At 52.3% G+C, this 17,828-nt stretch overlaps 1 protein-coding gene and 1 non-coding gene across 3 annotated transcripts in view; one reads left to right on the plus strand and one right to left on the minus strand.

The window, feature by feature from the left end:
* Nucleotides 1-17,828, minus strand: part of Sorcs2 (sortilin-related VPS10 domain containing receptor 2) — a 381,018-nt gene that overhangs the window by 269,377 nt on the left and 93,813 nt on the right. The window lies entirely within an intron of this gene.
* Mir7689 (microRNA 7689) lies at nucleotides 15,014-15,072 on the plus strand. The gene has a single exon (NR_106162.1). It is a non-coding gene; the product is annotated as a microRNA 7689 (primary transcript).

The following is a 17,828-nucleotide window of genomic DNA, read 5'->3' on the forward strand; positions in this document are numbered from 1 at the left end:
AGAAGCACCATGCCTTGCTTAACTGTAGAACCCCACCCACTCTGCCTCTCCAGGAGGAGGGAGGGGTTTGGTCAATGGGGTATAGGTCCCACGAATGACAAGCATGACCATTCACTCAGAGATTTCTGTAACAGGAGGTGGGTACTTCCCAGACTCTTCCTCTATGCTTTCTAAAGCAGGACATGGACACAGCATCACAGGTCAGGTGTCAAGTCACCTCCTCCCACCTGTGCCCTGAATGGCCGGATGTGACACTTGTTCTTCTGAAGGCCATCTATGTGCTTGGGCCAGGAAGTCCCTAAGAAGCACTCAGTGTCAGGCCCACCTGGTACCAGATTCCAAGTGAGCCTGCAACACATGCTACCTGAACTGGTGACAGCTGGGTAACCAGGATGATCCTTATAGCAGCCGACAGTTATGACATACGCCCCCCAGCCTGGGCCCTTGAACTTGGCACTGCTGTATAATCCTCACTCTACCCTGCAAGACAATCCTGCATCTAGACCCTTTCTACAGTGGAGGAAGGGAAGAAGCTCTGGGAGGAGGCACTGGCTTATAAATGACAGACTCCAGAATCCACACACTCAGCAGTATACCGAGGCCCTGTCAGGGTTCCAGGAAGGTCTCACAGCACTCAGCACAGGAGGTGCCCAGAGCTACTGAAGAAACCTTAAAATCACTATTGTCAAGTCCCAGGAGCCCTCTGAGGTCAACACCACATGTGGCCCCACACACCAGGTCACTATCTCATGATTATGGCCACTGGCTTTGGATAAGTCCCTGAACCTCTCCAAGCTTTTTCTTTCAGAAGTTGTATTACCATCGGCAGGAGCCACCCCCATGCCCATGTAGAATCCCTATCCCTCTGTCCCAAGCCTTCTTCTGGCCCCTAGACAGGCCCACAAGAGAGCCTGAAGTGCTACCACCAGGAAGGTATGGGGAGCCAAACACTCCTCCCAGGAAGAAGTTGGCTTAGTCATCACTACCCAGGACAGTGTTCAGAAGAGCCTACAGCAGTCCCCCAGTCTACCAAAGCCTCTCCCACATCTGGTGCCCCAAACTCAGAGCTCCATATAATCCCAGAGCTTGCCAAGGCCTTGCTCAAGCAGGGGCGACTAGCTGTGCCCATTGCCTGGGACTACCTCAGTTTCAGCATCCTGAGACCCATGCAGCCTCTGGCTGCAGCCCACCCTCCCTACATGACACCGAAGCTGGGAGACCAGTCTACATTCTGGCTCACACAAGATAAAGCTTGATGTGGTCAGAGGTATGAAGGTTGTGCAGTCCTGGGTTTGGGTCCTGGCCCCATCTCTTACTAACAATGCAGGCCTCAAGCATTATTGCCTGTTTTTTTTTTATCCTGACTCGGTTTCCAAATACACAGGATACAGAAAAGGATGCTGGAGACTTGGGTCTTGCAGATGGAGCCTGGCAGATTTAACAGAGTAAGAAAGAGCCCAAGGGCCTAAATGGTACATGTCATTGTGAGAAATCGCCATGACACTTGGCAGCCTTGGTTTGGGGTTTTACTATAGCCTTTAGGAGACCCCCTCCAAAATGTCAACTAGCCCTAGAATAGTAAATATGTAAAGGTCTCAGCTGGTTCCTAACTCTCTTAGGTGTTGAAGGGTGTTCCTGTGGTGGTTTGAATGAAAATGCCCCCCATAGGCTCATGGGGAGTGGTACTATTAGGAGGTGTGGCCTTGTAGGAGGAGGTACTTCACTAGAAGCAGGCTTTGAGGTTTCAGAAGCTCAGGCCAGGCTCAGTGGTGCTCTCTCTTCTTGCTGCCTGGGGATCCATTTGTACAAGTCTCAGCTCCTCTCCAGGACCATGCCTGCCTGCATATATGCTTCCCACCGTGATGCTAATGGACACTAAACCTCTGAGCTGTAAGCCAGCCCCAATTAAATGCTTTCCTTTAGGAGAGATGCCATGGTCATGATGTCTATTCACACCATTTAAACCCTAACCAAGACAGTCCCCAAACCATGTGCTGAGTGCGGCCCTTATCCCAACATCTCAGAACATGGCTGTGCTTGGGAACAAGTCACTATAGAAGTACTCAGGTCATAGAGTCATTAAGACAGACCCCATTTTTGCAGAGACAAAGCATGGGGACATGAGGGAGAGAAAGTGCTGGTGATGTGTCTGCAAGCCAAGAACACCAAGACAGCAGCAAACACAGGAATGCTGAGGTGGGACATCTTCCTCCCTGGGGCCTCAGGAAGAGCATCCCTGCCACACCTCCATCTTATACTGCTGGCTTGGGAAATGTTAGAGAACAAATCTGGTTGAAGCCCCACACCTGGTGCTGTCCCACAGCCCTGGATAACTGTCACAGTCTCATTTGAGGACACATTTGGATCAGGAGTCTGTGTTCCTGCTTATATCCTTGGATATATGCAATGACCTGGCAAACCATTCCATATCTCCCTCTCCCACAGGGTACCTGCCAATTACATCTTAGCACTCTCCTGCCAATTACATCTTAGCTCTCTCTGATTGATGGTACCTGCCAATTACTCCGTGCCTCCTCCCTCTCCTGGAGGACACCTGTCAATCATCCATGCCTGCCTTCCCTGAACAATTCCTGCAAGGCACACTTCAGATCCCCTCCCTTGCAGGTCCTCTTCTATTTCATCTTCATGAGGCCCACAACTCAGATCTGGGCCCCAACAAATGTCAGGTAACACCAGGTTGCCTACCCCCAGGGCCAGCCACACTTGAGGATTCAAAACTGCATAAGCTATAACCCCATTGGAAGGCCCTGGAGGCAGCAGAGAGAAACCCAGGAGGCAGACATAGAAGCAAACCAGTGGAAGGGACAGGTGCCCCAAACTTTTACAGAAATACCTTTTAAGCTGGGAACTGTAGCTTCAAAATAGGCCATGTAAGCCAGAGGAATTGTAACCAATTAAGGCGCCTGTCTGGTGTCCCACCACTTGGGATTAATTAAATGATTCCCAACTGTGATCGAGACACTGCATAATATATTTTTAGATTAATTTTTAAAGAATAAATGAGAACATTACCATTTTATATGCTGGGTGGGGGAGGAGAACTGGTTCTAGCAGAGGGAGCAGAGAGCAAACTGAGTGAGCACAGGATGAAGAGTCAGTCTCTTTTTCTCACCCCACCATGACCCTACTGTTTCCCAGCAGTACAGAGGGACTTGGAGCAAGGGTTTTAATCTGAGAACTCTGTTCATCATGGGGTATCTATCCCAGGATGCCATTCATTCATTCATTCATTCACTCACTCATCCATCCATTCACCAATGTCTTCCAGGTGCTGAACCTTGTGCTATAACAGTTCCCTCTACAGCTTCAAGGACCCAGTTCCCCAGAACCACCACCCAGAGACTGTGAGTCAGGCGAGCTCTGAAGTCACAGGTCAGAAAAGGTCCTAGCTAGGGCACAAGTGTGCAAAGATACAGGAGCCTCCCAGGAGATATGAGGAGAACCCAGGGAGGCATGAGAAAACCCCAGGGCTGCCCACAGTGGCTGTATGATCCCCCAAGAGGGAATGGTGTCTTCCCTACACAGGTTGGCTAAGGGTAGCTGGATTTCCTGGGGTTCCCGGGACTTCAGACTCTTATGTGATCACACCCTAAGATCACCAGCTTGCCCACCTCACCAGCACTTGGGTCTCCCACAGATCTTCCAACAAAGCAGGTTTCCTGTGCCTCGGGGCCTTTGCACAGCAATCCTTACCTGTGACAGCTCCCAGAAGCATCCAAGCTCTGCCAGCAAAAGTCTAAAGGTCACTGTCTCAGGAATAACTCTCCTGTCCTCCCTGCACGTCCCTCACAGCACTGACCATGCTAGCCAACTGAAAGTGCCCTGCTGTCCCTGCGTGCCACTAATCTGGACTTCTCAGACACACTGAGTACCCATGCTTCCCCCCAGTGCAGTTGCTGGCTCCTGCCAGTCAGCCCAGCACAGAGCAGGCACGCTCAGTAGCGAAGGGGCGAAGGGGCCTGCTGGTTCACCAGGAAGTCCCTGGTTGGGGGTAAAGGGGTGGGGTGCCTCTGTGAGTTTCTTTCTCTGGCCTTCAGGCTGGAGGAGGCAACTGTAGAACTCTGATGCAGAACCAGGATTCCTTACTATATATTCAGTGTATCCAGGTGCTGGGATAGACATTAGCTCCACACTTGCATGTGCCCCTGATCTAAGAGTCCTCCATTTTCACATGACAATGAGGATGGGGACCTCTGTGCCACTCAGAGGGACTCTGGGGTCACACTCAGTTCCAGATCTATTGGGTGCTCCCTAGCCCTCTCAGCCCTGAACCTAACCTCACTAGTTCACACAGCTCAGCTTTCAAAGCAACCTTAGGGCCCAGCTACCAAGACTGTTCTTGCCTTTCCACCAAGATCCCACATTCTGGGAGGAAGTGTCTTGTCCTGGAAGGGGACAACCTTCATTGGCCTGGGTGGTAAAGGTCCTGTGTCTGGTGCCAGGGAATGCCTGGAAGAAGATGGGTTCATGGGGAAGAAGAACAGACTCTTAGCTCCCATGGAACTTGTATCACCATGTCAGTCACCTCCCAACAATAAAGACGGCATTCCCTGGATCCAAGACACAGCAGGGATTTGCAGGGAGCTGGGGAGCTGGGGAGCTGGGGAGCTGGAGGAAGCAGCCTGGGCATAAAGACCAGGAAAGAGCCCAGGGGTAAAGGGCCTTAGCTGCCCGTTTTCATCTAGTTCCCTAATGTGACAGCACAACTAGGAACTAGTCAATTGTCACTTGCCTGGGGCCCCAAGTGAGAAAGATAGCCTTAGCCCGAGCCAGGCCGACAGGTCACACAAATCAGAGAGCCAGTGTGTTGGCCAAGCCCCACCAGGAGGGGGCAGAGCTGAGGCAGTTAGAACCCAAGTGCCAAAATAACCAATGTGGGCCAGGTGCTTCTCCTGCCAGGTAAAGAGCTTTCATCACGGTGCAACCCAGCCCCCACTTCACTCTTGGATGCCCTAAGTGACAAGGCCTTAGGCAGGCTCCTCAGGAAGTCAAAGATAATTGAGAGCCGGGTGTGGTGGTGCACGCCTTTAATCCCAGCACTTGGGAGGCAGAGGCAGGTGGATTTCTGAGTTCGAGGCCAACCTGGTCTACAGAATGAGTTCCAGGACAGCCAGGGCTACACAGAGAAACCTTGTCTCGAAAAGCCACAAAAAAAAAAAAAAAAAAAAAAAAAAAAAGATACTTGGGACCTGGGGCTAACAGTGGGAACCACCTCAGCTCTCTGATGCAAGACTCAGCTGTCCCCCTGAAAGGCTAGGGGGGTGTCCAGGAAGAGCAGAAAGATCCAAGGCAAGAGAAAAGCATGGTGGCCAGCCACTGGGACAGAATCGGCAGCCTTGAAGGCAGAGCTCTACACATCAGTCTGAAGGAACTTGAGGCAGTCCTCAGGCGTGTTTGTGTTCTCTGCAAAGTGTTTAAGGTTTCAAAGCTCCTCTTCCCCAAGATTCCCCTGGGTCCCAAAGTGGAGTCTTGAACAAAACCACTTTCTTGTTCTTCCACGCTGCCAAAGGAAAGACGTGCAGGACCTACAACCAGCAGAACAAAAAGATGACGAGGATGGGGTGTGCCTGGACAAAGGTGCATGGGGGGCCTCACGCAGTATAAACGTGTATCTGACCACTGCGGCTGGGTGCTATAGAAGCATTGCTGCAGGGGAGAGCTGGATGCTCTCTGTGTATCTCTATGGCTCACCACTGGCACCAAGACTAAGTTGAAAATTTGGCCTGGCCCATCCACCTCCTGAGTGGATCCTTCCTCATCCTCAACTCTGAGGCCCACGTGACCCAGGGAACAGACTCACTGGATGTCTCCACTGACATCAAATCCCCAGCAATCCCAACACTCACCACTCTTCCTGCCAAGAACGCCCCTGGCTGACTCCACATCCTGCAAGGCCTGCCCAAATGTCTAACGTTGCTTCCCCCGCACAGCCTCCCCAGGACGGTCCTAGAATAAGCTCCTTCCTCCCCCGTCCCGGGCACTTTCACCAGCACATCAGCATCACCCAGTCAGTGTTCTGCTAAGACCAGAGCCAGGTCCTCCTCCTCCTCCCCAGCCCCCAGGGGCTATCTCCTCTTCTTCTCCACACTCCCCCGCAACTCCGTGTCTTTTCCCTCTCAGTGGACTTGCCAGAACCAAGCACATCCAAATGTCCCACCCAAGAGTTCTACAAATCTGAGAGCTGACCCTAGGCCTCAAATAAAGGCTCAGCAGTGATACCCAGTCACAAACCCCCAGCATTGGGTATGGAACATATTAAGTTATTAACATATTACGAGACCTGGGAACATGGTGATAAACAGTCAAGGCCTGGTCCTCAGAGCTCAGTGCCACAAGGGTTGGGTAGAGTCTGGATGTGGAGTATGAGAGGTGACAGAGGGTATAGAATGTGCTGGAACCTGGGAAATCGGGAGTTAAGACAGGCCAGGAAGGGAAGAGAAAATAGGACTGAAAGGGGGGAGCTCAAAGGTCAAGGAGACCCTCACTTGGGCCCGCTTCTAGGGATTACACCCCCAGAAAGCCTCCTGAGGCTGCAGCAGGTCCTAAGGTGAGTGGAGTCCCAAAAGGTTTGGGAGCCAGCCCAAGCCCAGCAGCTCGGGTCTGAGAAAGGCACCCAGCTATGCGTGGAGTCTGGCCAAAGCAGCAGAGGTGGAGGAGGGAGGTCAGGGGGACACTCCTGTGAGCTGTCTGCTTCAGAGGTTCCAACTGACTGCTCCCTGTGAGGTCCTGGCAGGGACACATGGCCCCCTTGGCCCTTCCCCCAGCAGCTCCACGTTGAGACGCGTTCCTGACCAAAAAAAACACAAACCACAAGATAAAACTTCATGTTAAAGGTATTTCATCCCTCGCTTCGGCCTTATTAATTTCAGATGGTAGCAAACAGCCAGCGTGGAGACTTCTGAGGAAAACCTGGGTGTTAGGCTCCAGCTGAGCCACAAGGCACCTAGAACCAGGCCCCAGGCAGGCCTGAGGGTCAGGTGGAGGTCCATCTCCTCTTCTAGAAACAGGTGGAGCCCAGTCTCCAGGCAAGTGCCTCTCACCCAACCACCACCAGGAAAGGAGTACCAGCCAGGGCTACTCAGCAAACCCTCCCCTACCTTAGAACCCACTCACACCCTTGCCAAAGTAAATATAACCTCAGCAGCTCTTCAGACCACGAGGCTAGGCGGGCATGGCCAGTGTCTTTTGGCTTCTGATTAGAGAAAATCCACAGAGCAGGAAGAACACAGCTACTGAATTAATGCCGTCCCTGAGGGCAGAGGGCTCCCAGGTTTTGACTCAGATTTGCCTCCAACCCCCAAAGTAAAAAGCCAACTAGAGACAGACCTCTATTGGGCACGGGTGTGGGCATAGCTGCACAGCTGTCCTGCCTGCCAGCTTCATCCTCTTCCAGCGATACATCAGTCCTGCCCTGACGCCACCGCCCACCCTATGCTATGCCCCTCTTGCAAGCATCTGCCCCTTGCCAGCAGTTACGTGTTAACTCGGAGTCTCGGCAAGCGGCCATTTCAGGAGCACATTCCCCATTTTACAGGTGGAAAAACTGAATCTAGTCCAAGCACTAATGTTTAAAGGCAGAGCTGTGACTTGAGTGTGAAGCCTATCCCTTCTGCCTCTCCAGCAGCTCTGTCCCTCTGGGTGACAGTCCCCAAGCTCTAGCATAGGGTAGATGACATCATCTGTAGGTGACCTCTGGGGGTGGGGACTATGGTTGTACAAGTTGGTACATTTCTTCTTCATCAGCCTCTGTCTAGTTGAGACTGGTGTGGTGCATTTTACAGTGCTCTAGATGGGTTCGTGGGACTTGTATTTGTTCTTGGCACACCAACACTCAAGTGTGGCTCCAGGGATCTCCAAAGGCTGACTCTTCCAGCCCCCAGAGCCTGGCAGCGGTAGGGTGGGCATAGGAGCTGCCTGCCCCACCACAAGCTAACTCCAGAAAAACTCGCTGGTCAGTGGGCTCCATGGGTGTCTCTGTGGCGCTGCTTCCCAGGCAGCAGGCAGTCTTCAGACATGGTGAAGATGCAGACGGAATTCTCAGGGCTTCTATATGCAGCAGTGTCCCTGACCAGCAGTTAGGTGTCCAGAGTCCTCCTGGCCTGGCTAAAAGACTCAAGTCATGGTAACAGCTTCCCTCATCTTCTGGCACAAAGAAGCAAGGAAAGGGTGCCAGCCTGAGGTAAGGGCATGGGCACTGCCTGGCCCACAGGAGGAGCTCAATAGACACAGGAATCTCTTCCTTCCAGAGCATGGATTACTCCTGCCTTAAGAGGCTATACCCACGCGCACCCTCAGAACAGCCCGGTAGAGCACCAGCCACACCCATTCCCACGCTGCTCATCTCCCTCACTGCTCCAGGTTGTCACATGGTGTGTGAGCCTTGCACCATGGCCTCCCCCACACTATAGACCAGCTTCCTTGGTCGCCTGGGACCTCGTTAGAAACGGTCTCTGGCTTCATCCTGACCCACCCCATCCAAGCCAGCATTTTAACAAGGTCCCCGGAGGCCGTGGGTGGGCTATCATGAAGAAGAGCTACTGTGAGGACTACGGAGGCCCCTCTGCTCAACGCTTGGGCTAACCCTCACTTCTTTTCTTCTCTGCTGCATCTGGGTTCAGCTGTCCCCTCAGCCAGCGTCTCCAGGGAGCACCACCTTCCCTGAGAGTCATATATAAGTCTCTACCTGTGCAAAGATACACACTGTGCATTCAAACTAGCACCAAGGGCCTGCCATCTGCAGACACCTCCACCTGTGCCTGAGCTGTCCCAGACCCAGGTCACTGGAATCCAGGCCTCATTGAACCCTACCTAAAGAGCCATCTCTAGTCATGGTCAGGGACAGGACAAGCTAGGTCACCTTCCTGGATCTGTCTTAAGTTCAAAGAAAATGAAACTGAGACTCCCCCAGCACAGGCTCTGGTCCCCTTTCCATGTCATTTTCCCACCCTGCTCCCCACAGCTTACACAGGTATTCCCCTGCACAGATGCCTGGGTTTGTGTCCATTATGCTCCCTGCCTGGAACCAACCTGTGGGTCTCCTTGTCCTCTGGGACTTGACCCCAACCTCACCCTACTTCAGACTGTCTCCTCCCAGGAGTCTGGGCCCTAGAGACAGAGACAAGTCATCATGGTCATCTCCCAGTACCAAGTGAAATAAACATGGGGGGAGATACCTGGGGGCTCCGTAGTTTGCTCTAGACTTCTGGGAAGCCTCTAGAGCATTCTCTCCCTCTGTGTATCTGTTCCCTGGGGCAAAAGAAACCCCTACAAAGTTCAGAGGCAAAGAGGGTTACCCATGATAGCAATCATCTGTGCTTCCAATTATGACTTTACTGCTAAATTCTGATGTCATTTCTAGATTTTAGGCCAAGTGGGAGGAATGAGAGAGCTGGGGTGAGGCCTGGCTGTGCCTGCCATGATGTTCCCATGAGCAGAAGATGGTTCTGCTACTCCCTGGGTCAGAGGGTGTGTGGTGTGCACAGCTCAGTCACATACCCTGCCTCTGGGAAAATGCAGTCTCCAGTCTTGAAATGATCTCAGAGGGCATCCTGGACCACAGAGACAGATATCCTAAGCCAGTGACACTGTGTAGTCACTTCACCTGCAAAGTAGCTATGAAGTCCTGCTCATGTTAAAGGTCTCAGCTGGGTAGATGACCCCAAACCATCCACATAGGCTGAAATGCCATCATCAGAGGGAAAGGAACATGAGTATAGAGGAGAGAGGACACATGGCCTCCAAAGCCAGAGGCTATAGTGATGTGAAGGTGGCCCACAGATGCTGGAAAGGCAAGTGACTGCGCTGTCTCCCAAAGCTGCAGAAGTCACAGCCTTGCTTTGTACACTAACACACGTGTTCCAAGTTATTGGGTCTGGGGCTGCTTGTTACAGCAGCCAGACAGCACTCATACCTTCAGTCTTCCATGAAATGGAGACAGCAGGAGCTCCGACCTGGAAGTCTTTACAAAAGAGAACCCAGCATCACCTAGGCCTCTGGGAAGGCCATAATTCTAGGAGCTGTGGAATGGCTGGGTAGGATGTGTGGTCCTTTGTGCATAGGAAGGTTTTTGTTTGTTTGCTTGTTTGTTTTTGTTTTTCCACATTCTTTTTTTTTTTATTAGATATTTACTTTATTTACATTTCAAATGTTGTCCCCTTTCCTGGTTTCCCCTCTGAAAACCCTGTATCCCCTCCCCTCTCCCCCTGCTCACCATCCCACCCACACCCACTTCCTGACCCTGGCATTCCCCTACACTGGGAAGCCCCTCCCAACACCACACCTCTAGCCTTCGTGGGTCTCCCCAGGTGGGATAATTCCTTCATCGCCTGGGTAGGCAGCCTGATTGCTCGCCTTCTGAGCCCCAGACCACCTGCAAAGGAGCTCAGCATGCCAGGTCCTCCTGGAATCCCTGTGGAGGAGAAGCTGAACCTGTGCCCCAAGCTTAGACAGGGAGAAGACCCTGGATTTCCACACAAGGAGCAGCAGCCTCTTCTGGCCTTCCTTCCTGTATGCAGTGACCCTGTCTACCTGGGTCTGGGGGGAACACTCCTTACTGACCACCTACCACCACCAAGGATAGTCTGTCTAGGGCCTCTCAGGTTCAGAACCTCAGCCAGCTAATAAGCCAAAGCCAGGGTGAGCCAAGCACCTGCAGCTGCTAGTTGTGACTGCTTCATGTGACAACCAAGGAGCACCTGTCCCAGGGACCTGCACAGATCTGAGCTACAGATACAGCAGAACTTTGGGTGAGTGGCTTTAGTTCTCAGAGCCTATGACCTCCTCTGTAAGATCAGAATGATGACGGTGCCGCCTCCCAGAGTGGCTAAGGGGATGCAGTGACATCTGGCAAAAGGCATCTCACACCCTCTTCATTAGGGAAGAAAGCTGGCTGAGACACAGAACAGAGTTCCCAATCTTGAAGGGAACAAGAGGAGCTACTGAGTGTCAACAACTTCGAAAAAGCCACAGTGGGGACTCTACTAGCCAGAGCCCTCTTGAAAGGATTCAAGAAAGAAAGTTTGAAGGCGTGGGAGAGCAGACCTTGGAGCAACAGACAGATTGAAGGCCAGCAAAGGTGAGAAGAGATTTTACAAACTGGAGCCGCTAAGGCACAGGCCTGGAAAGACACTGGATAGTTCCAGGACAAGGAAGCAAGCTTGGGGGAAGGGTTGCTCAGGAGAAGCAACTGTGAAGGGAAGAGGCCAAGTGGGCTCTGGCCAGGATGTCAGTCCTATAGCTGAGTAAGGACTGTCCCCCACATAGCCACCCCCATGCTCCAGAGTGCCATGTTGCTTGGAAATAGAGTGTGGAGATAGAGTGAGAATATTCTCTACCGAATAGGCTTTATCCAGTGACTGTCTACACAAGAGAGCAGCCTGAGGGACAGACCTGCGATCAAGAGGCCATGGGAAGACAATGACAGATGGGGGCAGGGGGGACATAGATCCACAGCGGGGAGGTCACATGCCCTGGAGCTGAGGTGGGGAAGGAGCTGCCCCCCAAATCTCATGGGAACTGGACAGCCCACACTTTGATCTCATGCTTCTTTAGGGACCACTGTGGGGCCACAGTGTCCCGATGATGCAGAACCCCATCAATAGGCCCTTCACAAGCAAGCAAGGGTGTTCTGGCCTCATGCCAGACCCACCCACACCAGCTACCCTGCCCTTCGACCTCCAGTGGATAGCGCTTCCTGCCCAACACTGGGCCCACAGAAGCTAGGCTGGCCATTGGCCAGGGTCCACGTCCAGCCCCTCCAGCCCCTCTGCTGTCCCAGCTTTGGAGGGTCATGCAAAGGCAACAAGGACATCAGCTAGGCTGACTCCATGACTCCTATGACTCCATCATAGGTCCTAGACCTCAGGAGGCCCCTGTACTGCCTGGTACCAAGGGGCTCAGAGCACCTGCTGGAGGAAATGAAGGTGGGTGGATATAGTTTAGTAGAAAGAGAACACACTAGATGAGGGTTCAACAGTGAGGGCCTGGATGCCCCCTCAATGTTCTATGTCCACACAGGGTTGCTCTGCTACCCTGCAGTCCCAGCATCCATATCAGGCAGAACCTGAGCAGAGGGGCCAGATTAACCCATGGTCTCTGATTTTGGTTCCAGAGACCCAGATCCTGGCTCCAGAGAGTTCCCACCACTGCTCAGGAAGCCAGCGCCCCATCTGACAGCAATGACTTCTGTCGAGGACAATGAAGGAGACAGAATTGTCCACCATGGGGCCAGTCCTTGTATCCCACAAAAACCAGAAGCCCCTCTCCCTAAAGAGATTGTCATGATGACCAGAAGGACAGGCAGGGCATGAATGGCTCCAGGTCTGGAGACAACTTTGAGGCACGAAGCAGAGGTGGAGGGAGCCACATTTGCAGCCCCTCCCTGTCAACCTGCACTCAGTCCCTGGGAGACCCACTGGCATGGCTGTCCTCTCAGCACACTCAGGACACTGTATGTGCCCCCTCAATACAGGCTGCAGGCCCCTACTGAGCGTCAGTGTCACTTAGGTGTCTGATGGTGACTCCACCAGATCGGTAGAGAATAACTTCCTGTTGTTCTGCTCCAGTGATGGGTGTCCATTAGAAAGACTGGCCATGGGCAGAGCCACATGTGTGCGCCTAGGACATGTCCAGATCAGGCATAAGGGAGAGGAAGAGAAGTGACAGCCACAGGCAGGTAGGTCTGGGCTCTGGGCTCACGATTACATTACTGAAGTATCACATTCAGAGGGAAAAGCTGAGGTGTCCCATGGGAGCAGGAAGGAATACAGCCACCTTGAATCAACACTGTGGATCAGAGCCTGACACCCTGCTAGACCCCCACCCCAGGACCACACTTCCTGGCTCACACCCTGCTAACCTGTCCTGTTGTGCTGAACCTCTCAGCTCACCACGTTTGACTTGAGGAGATAAACTGTTCTACAAGCTCCCACAATACATCCCCGCCTCGTGTGCCTCTGAGCCACTGCCACCTTGACTTTGCCAGCTGAAATTGCCCTTCCTGCTTCTCTGTCCCAAGAAATGCACTTGCATATCAAAACCACCTCCTCTCAAAGGCTGCTCATCTCCACCCTCCCCCAGGGGTGCAAGGGTCCCCATTCGCTGCCACTCCTCCAGGGATCCCACTCAGCAGCATCCAGCACTGCAGGTGCCTGAAGAGTAGTGGTGTGGGGAGTCCATGTCTGAGCAAGGACAGCTGCAGGGAAGCCCCAGCATTCATTCTGAAGGAGACTGAAGAGCTTGATGTAACCAAGGAGTGTACCCAAACGAGCCCCACCTACGGCCTTTCAGTGCTGCATGCAAGAGCCCAGGAATGATGAACTTACAGCTATCAGGAAAGCCCACTTGTATCCACACTGAACACTTGGAAGACATCTTCAGAGAAGCAGCCCCATGCCAACTCAGGGTACCCTGCCAAAGCCCCAAGGACCTGCAGGCAGCATCTTTGTTCAGAGAGAGAAAGCCAACTGCTTTTCTCAGCCACTCCTTACTGTCAGTTTTCATTTATCTATCCATCCACCCATCCATCTATCCATCCATCCTTCCATCCATATATCCACCTAAATATTATCCATCCCTTTGTCCATAAATCAACCCATTTATCTATCAACCTGTCCATCCATCCATCTGTCCATCCATATATCTACCTAAATATTACCCAACCCTCTGTATATAAACCAGTCCATCTATCATCTGTCCATCATCCATCTTTCCATCATTCCATCCATTCATCCATCTGTCCATCATTCCACCCATCCATCTATCTGTCTGTCGATCCTTCCATCCATATACCCACCTAAATACTATCCATACACCTGTCCATAAATCAATCTATCCATCCATCCATCCATCCATTCATCTATCCATCTGTCCACCCATCTGTCCATCCATTCATTTCCTCAGCCTATTGTATGTAGGGCACCAAGCTTTCTCTTCCCAATCGTCCTATTTAAATCTCAGTGCGAGAAGCTCGTTTTACATATGGGGACACTGAGGCACATGGAGGTGGGGGTATACAGTTCAGCCAGCAGGTATGAAACCCACCCACATCTAAAGGGCCAGTGACGAAGGGGGAAGCCAAACATGACTCCTCCCCCACCTCCATTCCTCTTCCTCCTGTATCTGTTCATCTTAAATGGATTCAACACCTGTGTGCACCCCAGAATGGCTGAGAGGACCAAGGGGAGGTGCACACCAATTTACACTTACAGCTGGGCAAGAATCCAGCCCTTTGCTCTGCCCACAGGACTCTGAGGAACAGGAGCATTGCTCTCCCTGTTCCTAGTTCTCGACATCAGCCCCTCCAAAGCCAGCATCTCAGCAGGGCCAGCATCAAACCTGCAGGAGGATGCCAGCCTCTGAGGGCTCAGCCACTGCACAGCCGCCCAAGGGGGACCTGGTAAGGCCTAAGAAAGCAGTAAGCATTCCTTTGCTGGATGACAAGGTGCTGCTGGTGCGTGTCTTCACATGATAGCTTTGCCTCCGTTACTTTGGTCTTATTCCCCTTGCTTTGCGTCGCCTCTAAATCAAACAGAACCAGATATCTGAGCCAGATGGTCACCTGCTCTGATGACCTAGGCATACTGTCCAGCCAGCCATACCAAATGGACCCCAAGGACAGCCCAGGCCCCAAGGACCAACTCTTCTCTCCTTTCTACTGTAATTAAAGCACACAGGAGACTGAGTGTCAGGAGGGGAATCTAGTCCTTCTTGACAAGAGCTGCAAGCACAGTGACTCAGAGCAACAATCCCTTGTGACAGCTGGGCTGGTGGGGGTGGAGAGCAGTGGACAGTCCCTCCTCCTCCACCTGCTAGCCTCTTCTGAGCCACCAGAGAACCCGCTGAGAAGGGAGCTTTGGTGACGTGTACATCTGCCCTCAAGGTTCAGCACTTCTAACACAGCCCCACTAGGCACCCTGCATCCACCTGGCCAGCCAGCACTGAGAGACACGGGTTAGGAGAAGAACAGAGCCTGGCACCAACACGGGGGACTACACCGAGGCAGCCTGGCTTAGTGGAAAAGGAACAGGCTTTAGAGCCAGACTGCCTGGGTTTGAATCCCAGCCTGTCACTTGTGCTCTGGGCTTCCAGAACCTGCAACAACTTTACATACAAGCATGGTGGCATTGGTAACAGAGACCAGGTAGCCCAAGTGGTCCCCATGGAATCCTCAGTAATGTTCCCTGCCTCCCACCGTGGATCATGCAGTATATACCTACGACAAAGGTATAGTCCTAACAGTTGCTGCCAGAATGGCAGACCACCTAGCCTTGATCTTGGAGCCCCCAGACCCCAGTGATCCTGGGAGGTAAGGCTTCTGCTCCTCCTTCTGAGTCAGAAAGACTGGGAGTGGCCAACACACACTTGACACCAGGAGCTGGTGAGCAGTGTGAAGGTCCACCCATGGCACGGTGTCATCTTAAATAGCTCTGTCTCTCCTGAACTGGACCACACTCTCCCAAAGAGCCTCTCTGATTGCCTCAGAACCCCAGTACCTGCCTCCTCACAGCCAGACAAGCAGGGATCCTCCCAAGGAACATGAGTTGAAGCCCTAGATTTAACCCTGAACACGAGCCATTTCCCACTAAAGCCCAGCGGTTTGCTTCACTCCACACAGGGCTCTAAAGGAAACCATGACTCAGCCACCTCCCTGCTTGACCTAGGGGGCTATGGACTGCTGCACCAGGTCAGCTGCCACACACCCTGGGCTGCCGCCCACCCTGGGCTGCTGCACCTTTGCTGTTCTTCACAGTCTATGTGCTTTAGTTGTTTGGTTTGAGGTTTTTATGGTTTTTTATTATTATTGTTCTCCTGAGACGGCATCCCCATGAGCCTAATATTCATTGTCGACTAGACTAGATTTAGAATCGCCTACAAGACAATTGGGCTCATCTGTGGGGTAGTGTCTAGATTGGGTTAAGTGAAAGGGGGCAACACCATCCCACAAGTTGGGGTCCTGGACAGAGGGAATGGAAGAAGAGCAGCTGAGCGCCAGTGGTCATCACTCTCTCCCCTGACTGATGGACAGTGACCCCTCAAGCTCCTGACAGTGCTACAACCACTCTTTGCCACACCTCCTAACCCTGGTGGACCACACCCTCAGATGGTGAGCCAGAGCAAACCCTTCCTGCCTTACGTATGAGATAAGTAACTAACACAGTCTTTCACTGTAACCCAGGCTAGCCTCATATGTGTGACAATCCTCTTCCCTCAGCCTCTTGAGTGCTGGGATTGTCGGTGTGCACTGCCACACCTGGTGGCCCTTGGTTCTCTTTCTGCAGTGATGTGCACTTTGTACCAACTCCCTTACAACTCTTTAAAATACACACACACACACACACACACACACACACACACACACACCTCCAACCACCTAAAGCCATTTGTGAGGTAAGCAGCTATGAATGCATGACGGATAGCCCATTCACCACTACGTGATGTCTACACAGTCACACAGTTTATAAAGGCCTTCCATGTTATAACACCAGCAAACTAGCTCAAGAGAGGAGAGTAAATGGAGGTAGTCCTTAAGGTCCCAGCAGAAGTCAGGAACAATGTCATCTGTGGCCTTTGGGGGAGGGAGGCTGCTGGCTGGCAGTGCTGATGGCCTTGTCTGGTCTGTGCCCCCCATGATCCTGGCCTGCTCTGCCCAGAGCCCACACTTTAGCTCTTCCTCTCAGCACACCCTATGAAAGTCTCTACAGGCCCTGCTCACTGGAACCCAGGGCACCAGGTTTCCCCACTTAAAAAATCAGCAGAGACTGGGCTTAGAGGAAGGTGTGCAGTCAGGGTGGAGAACATGGACCAAAGGGAATGGCAGGTCACTATCCCTCCAGGGGTCCCTGTCCCTGTGCTTGGGACTCCAGAATCCTTTCTGTAAGTCAATCGGCAACATTTACCAGTGGTCCCTGAAGAACACTGATGGAAATGAGAGGTAGCCATCTCAAGAAGCTAAGATGGGGTCAGAGAAGGGCATTCACATCACAGACAGCATCTCGATGGGACCAGAGAAGGAGAATAATCATAGGAGGGAATGGGGCATGCTGCCCTGGAGAAGGGCAGGGCTAGGCTTGGAGTTGGGGTTAGGGCTAGGGAAGGAGAGAAGAAGGGAGGGAAGGAGGGAGGGAGGGAGGGAGGGAGGAACAGAGTTGAAGACTGATACCAAGATGAGTGGGGTATTAGGCCAGTTCCTCTGTGCCTTCATCATCCCACTCTCAGGCCTAGGTGTCCTTGTCTGTCTGTCCCCACCCCTGAGAACAGTGTTGGATTTCTAAGGGCTAGGCTGCTGGTTCTACTTTAGCCCTTCTGATGGCTCTGTATGGCTCACAACTTTAAAGTCCTAGGCTTCAAGTGGAGTCAGAGCAAACTGGTGGGCCTAACATTTTTATCTTTCCCAACAAATAGTGAGTAGGGCCACAACAGTGAGTCATACATTAGACTAGATCACTGACCCTAAAGCCCCATTGTTGAGAATCCAACAGTCCCTCCTGGCCCTGGCTTCAGATCCATCTGCCGATAAAACACGTGCTAGACTTTCCAGGGCATGAAAATGTCCTCACATTGGCCTTCACTCAGTTTTCATATCCTTCCATTGTATGGAACAACAAGATCTCTCTCTCTCTCTCTCTCTCTCTCTTTCTCTCTCTCTCTCCACACACACACACACACACACACACACACACACAACCAGCATGCCTCACTAGGCTCTTGCGTGACCCCGGTAAGCTAAATAGCACATGGCCTGGCCCACCAATCATAATTCCTTCTACCCTGTCCCCTTCCACAGACACCTGATGGTGACCCAGGGCCCA

Source organism: Mus musculus, chromosome 5, assembly GCF_000001635.26.
Source record: "Mus musculus strain C57BL/6J chromosome 5, GRCm38.p6 C57BL/6J".
Classification (NCBI taxonomy): domain Eukaryota; kingdom Metazoa; phylum Chordata; class Mammalia; order Rodentia; family Muridae; genus Mus; species Mus musculus.